Here is a 5626-nt window from a genome sequence, read left to right on the forward strand (position 1 = left end):
AATGATCTCTCCTGGATTTATTTTGTTGGTCAGTTGTTTTTCCAATGAGATAGTTCTTTTTTTTTTTTTTTTTTTTTTTCATTCTTTTGGATTTGGTTTACCATTCTTGATTCCTCATAAAATCATAAGTTCCATTAGCTCAATTCTACTTTTTAAGAAATTATTTTCCTCAGAAGTGAGATTATATATCCCCTTTCCCATTTGGACAATTTTGCTTTTTAAGGTATTCTTTACCTTATTAGGTTTTTGTATTTCCTTTTGCACCACTCCCAATTTTCTTCCCAATTTTCCCTTTATCTCTCTTACTTGATTTTCAAGATTTTTTTTTTTTTATCTTTTCCTTGGCCTAAGACCAATTTTTATTTTTCTTGAAGGCTTTTATAGCATTGCTACCTCTACTGCTGTTGATTTGGTGGCTCCCGAAGCTAGATTCTGGGTTGGAGTTCCCTTCAATTTTTAGTACAGCACACCTTTCCTGCTAAATTGTTCTGTTCCTGGTTTCATGATTCTGGGGCTATGCTGGACCAGCCTGCTCTGTGATTGCACTGCAGATCCATCCTGATGCAAGAGACCCCTCATCAAATTTCCAAACTGCATTTGGTAGGAAAATTGTTCTACTCCATCTTTTTATAGGTTTGGATGTTCTAAAATTTATTTAGAATTATTAAAAACTTGGGGTTCTGGAGAGAACTAAAGTGAGTCTCTCTACCTTCACTCTGACAACTTGGCTCTGTCTCCCAATTGTTTCAATCTTGTATGACCCATCTGGAGTTTTCTTGGCAAATGGTTTATCATTTCTTTATCAAGCTTATTTTACAGATAGTTTACAGATGAGAAAATGGAGGCAAACAGCATTAAACGACTTAGCCCAGGATCACACAGCTAGGAAGTGAGGTTAGATTTGAATTCAGGTTTTTCTGACTTTCAAGCTTGGCATTCTAGTGACTATTCTACTTAGCTGACCCAGATGACTATATTGTTGTATGAGTCATTTCAATAATATCCAACTATTCAATAATCCCAATTTACATTTTTCTTGGTAAAGTTACTGAAGTAATATGGCATTTCCTTCTGAGCTCATTTTACAGAGGAGGTATTCAGGCAAATAGGGTTAAGTGACTTGCCCAGGGTCACAAAGCTAATAAGTATTTAAGTCTGGATTTGAACTTTATGAAGATGAGTCTTTCTAATTTCAAGCCCAGTTCTCTATCCACTGAACCATCTAACTGTCCAGAAGTAAGTATAACATCTGGCAAAATGTAATGAGCAAAAGGGGAATTGAGATAAAGTGTTCCAGGAATATTTGAAGAAAGAAAGATCACTTTCTGATGAACTGAATGAAAGGTTTCCTAGATATATATATATATATATATATATATATATATATATATATATATATATATATGTAATTCCTGATGCCCAGAATCTACTCCTAGATCACAATGAATCTTTATATATATATATATATATATATATATATATATATATATATATTGGGATCTCTTTCAGGAGGAAATAGGTAGATTCTTTCAATTTGTATTTTACTCCCTGGTTCTAAAATATCTTAGGGGTAGAGTTGGGGGAAGAGAGTGGGAAAACAACCCTAGGAAAAAAAAAAGTATATTGGAGCTAAACTAAAAAGACCCTGAAATGACAGGCCAAGCTATTTTTATTTTATACTAGAGAGAATAGGGCATTCCCTAGCCTGATAGAAGAAGGGGAACTTTTTCTTTCTCTAGATATTAAGTCTATTACACTTCCAAATCTTTTGGAGGCCAATAGTCCTCAGATCTTTTAGGCCTTGCTCATGCTGAACTTGGGCAGCTAAATGGACCATGGCTAGAATACTGGGTCTGTAATTAGGAAGACTTATCTGAGGTCAAATTAGGCTTCAGACACTAACTGTATGACCCTGGACAGGTCATTTAATCCTATTCACCTCACTTTCCTCATCTGTAAAATGAATTGGAGAAGGAAATGCTAAACCACTTTAGTACCTTTGTTAAGAAACCATCAAATGGGATCATGAAGATATAATTAAAACACCTGAACAACAACAAGGTAAAACATAGATTATTAGAAAGTACTTATCTCTCTTATATTTGGGTAATTTATCCACTCAGTTTGGCACTTCCATCCTGGGACAGAACAGCAGTAATTGTTGCGTGAGTCAGTGAATATTTAACTAGACAACTATACCTGATCCCTCGAAACAGATAAGCAGACCATGCTTCATATCTCATCTAGCAATCCAACCAGTTCACTATGCATACTTTCTGTCCTGTAAGGAGATACTAAATCAATACTATCATTTCTAAATCAAATCAGTACCATTAGATCATGTTTCAGTTTACTAAATCCATGACTCTCCATACAATCTTTACCCAGTCTATCATGTGTCTATTGGAGGGGGCAGGGGTAAAGTTATAAGCATCTTGTGGGCCAAGAATTTTTCTCTTTTCTTTCTGTCTTCCAAATCATTGAGCATAATACTGCCACAAATTTTCTTCCTTTCTTCCTTGCTTCCTCCCTCCCTTTCTCCCTCCTTTCCTTTCTCTCTCTCTCCCTTCTTCCCTTCCTCCCTCTTTGTCAGTCTCTCCTTCCATCCATTTTTCTTTTCCTTCCTTCTTTCCTTCCTTCCTTCCTTCCTTCCTTCCTTCCTTCCTTCCTTCCTTCCTTCCTTCCTTCCTTCCTTCCTTCCTTCTTTCCTTCCTTCCTTCTTTCTTTCCTCTCTCTCTCTCTCCTCTCTCTCCTCTCTCTTTCTTTCCTTCTGTCTGTCTTTTTGTGTCACTGTTTCTCTCTCTTTCTCTCTGCATCTCTCTATGTATCTCTGTTTCTGTATCCTAGGGCAATTGATTGTCATATTCTTTCTAGAAAAACATAGATAGCATGAATTTGATTATCATTCCCAGAATAAGAAGTGTATATATGCTATGAGAGTGGGAGAGAGGGATCAAGTAGAACACTTATGGTAGCAAATAAAAAAGCACAAACTCTTGGGTGGATGGAGAAAAGTATAGTCTGAATCAAAAATGGAAATAGTAGGTTTGAGAGTTTTCACTCATTCATAAATCCAGACAATTTAGCCCCAGGATACAGTACTAAACCTGAGAGGATTAAATATCTCCTATCTCAATCCCAACAAGAACATGGTTTCTGGAGATATGATTCATAATTATGCTAATTTAAAAAATGGGTCCTACAAAGTAAAACAAAAATCCTTCCCACCTATTAATGGATAGCTGATAGACTCTAAGAAAACATAAGGCCATATATATTTTCTGACATAGGCATTGTGTAGATATATTTGCTTTGATTATAGTTATTTCTTACAATTTTATTTTTTGTATTTTTGTTTGTTTATTGTGGGGCATAATTATAAGAAAGGGGGGAAATAGTAATATTCCAAAAAAGAATTAAAAATATTACAGAAAATCTATAAAACACATAGAAGAGAGCAGAAGGAAATTCAGAAAAAGTCAGGCAAGTAAGTCAGTATTCAAATTGGGGTATTAGATTTGTTATATTCTTTATAAATAAGATGTATATAATACAATATCATATGCATTTTTTGTTTTCTTATACAGAATTTATCATTGATGTTGACATACATTAAATTTTTAATAAAATTTAAGGGTGATATACCTGAGTGGAATAGATAATATAGCAAATGATAGAATTATATGTAAACTCATTTTGATAATTATAAAGATGAGCTCAATCTAAGATGATGAACTTCAATAGGGATAAATATAAAACACTTATGCTTGATTTTGGCTAGAAAAGTTTACATGAAAAAGATTGGAGGTTTGTGATAAACTCCAAATTTAACATTAGTCAACATTGTGAAACAGCAGTTAAAAGGTCTATCTTGTTCTTCATTTGCATCGACACTTCTACAATCTGGAATAATGTGTATATGGGGGTGGGGAGGGACTACTTATAGCTGTAGTTTGGTATTCAGATGGAGATGCCACATTTTAGGAAAGATATTGACAAATTGGAGTAAGTCTAGAAAGTGAAAGGACTGGAGAACATGCTGTACAAAACGATGTTGATATTATGGAGAGTGATTTGTAACTATGCTCAAAAAGTTATCAAACTGTGCATACCCTTTGACCCAGCAGTGTTACTACTGGGCTGATATCCCAAAGAGATTTTAAAGCAGGGAAAGGGACCTGTATGTGCAAGAATGTTTGTGGCAGCCCTCTTTGTAGTGTCCAGAAACTGGAAACTGAGTGGATACCCATCAATTGGAGAATGGCTAAATAAATTGTAATATATGAATGTTATGGAATATTATTGTTCTGTAAGAAATGACCAACAGGATGATTACAGAAAGGCCTGGAGAGACTTACATGAACTGATGTTGAGTGAAATGAGCAGAATCAGGAGATCATTATATACCTCAACAACTACACTATATGATTATCAATTCTGATGGTCGTGGCCCTTTTCAACAATGAGATGAACCAAATCAGTTCCAATAGAGCAGTAATGAACTGAACCAGCTACACCCAGCGAAAGAACTCTGGGAGATGACTATGAACCACTACATAGAATTCCCAATCCCTCCATTTTTGTTCACCTGCATTTTGGATTTCCTTCACAGGCTAATTGTACACTATTTCAAAGTCCAATTATTTTTGTACAGTAAAATAACTGTTTGGACATGTATACATTTATTGTATTTAAGTTATACTTTAACATATTTAACATGTATTGGTCAAGCTGCCATCTGGGAGAGGAGGGGAAGGAGGGGAAAAATTGGAACAAAAGGTTTGGCAATTGTCAATGCTGTAAAATTACCCATGCATATATCCGATAAATAAAAAGCTATAATAATTTTAAAAAAACTGGGCTGAAAGAATAGCATGTATTTAGCCTGGGGAACAGATGTTGCTTATCCTATGCAAGAAGATTTAGACTTATTCTGTTTCCACCGCCTCCCCCCCCCCCCCCCGCCCCCGGCAACTGAACTAAGAACAGTGGGTAGAAATTGTACAGGGGCAGATTTTAGCTTCATAAAAGGGGGAAAAAAAACTTCATAACTATTAGAATTATTCAAAAGTAGAACCAGTTGCTTCAGGAGATATTATTAGATAATTGTCGTGTCAAATGCACAGTCTATGATATCTCAGAATCTATAATTAAACTTTCTTAAACTGACTGGAACATATGTGAGGGGAAGGGGAAATGAACACATAAACACAATATCCTGTTGGCTGCTTTCCCATAGATTGGAATACCAGGGAGATATACAGTTAAGACATACCTAAATCAAAAATCCCAAATTGTAGTTGTGCTATCCCTGAGCTCCAAAGGCTTATCTGGGAAGCTATCAAAGGACTTCATTTGCTCCAAGATTCAATAAATGTGCCACAATTCTTCTCCCTTAAATAAATCTCTCTGATTCATTTCAAGCACATATGCTAATTATATTAATACCATTTAATGCACGCTGGCTGCAATTGATTCTATTGATCCTTGTAGCCCAAGTGTTGACTGAGATGCTCCTATGTGTTCTCAGTCATCATGGGGCTGAAAGTAGATTTTTCATCAAAACAGAGATCTTCAAACAAGCCTTTAGAGATGTTCCAGAGGGTGAGATTAGTTGAGATTAGGA

This window comes from Sminthopsis crassicaudata, chromosome 4, assembly GCF_048593235.1.
Source record: "Sminthopsis crassicaudata isolate SCR6 chromosome 4, ASM4859323v1, whole genome shotgun sequence".
Lineage (NCBI taxonomy): Eukaryota > Metazoa > Chordata > Mammalia > Dasyuromorphia > Dasyuridae > Sminthopsis > Sminthopsis crassicaudata.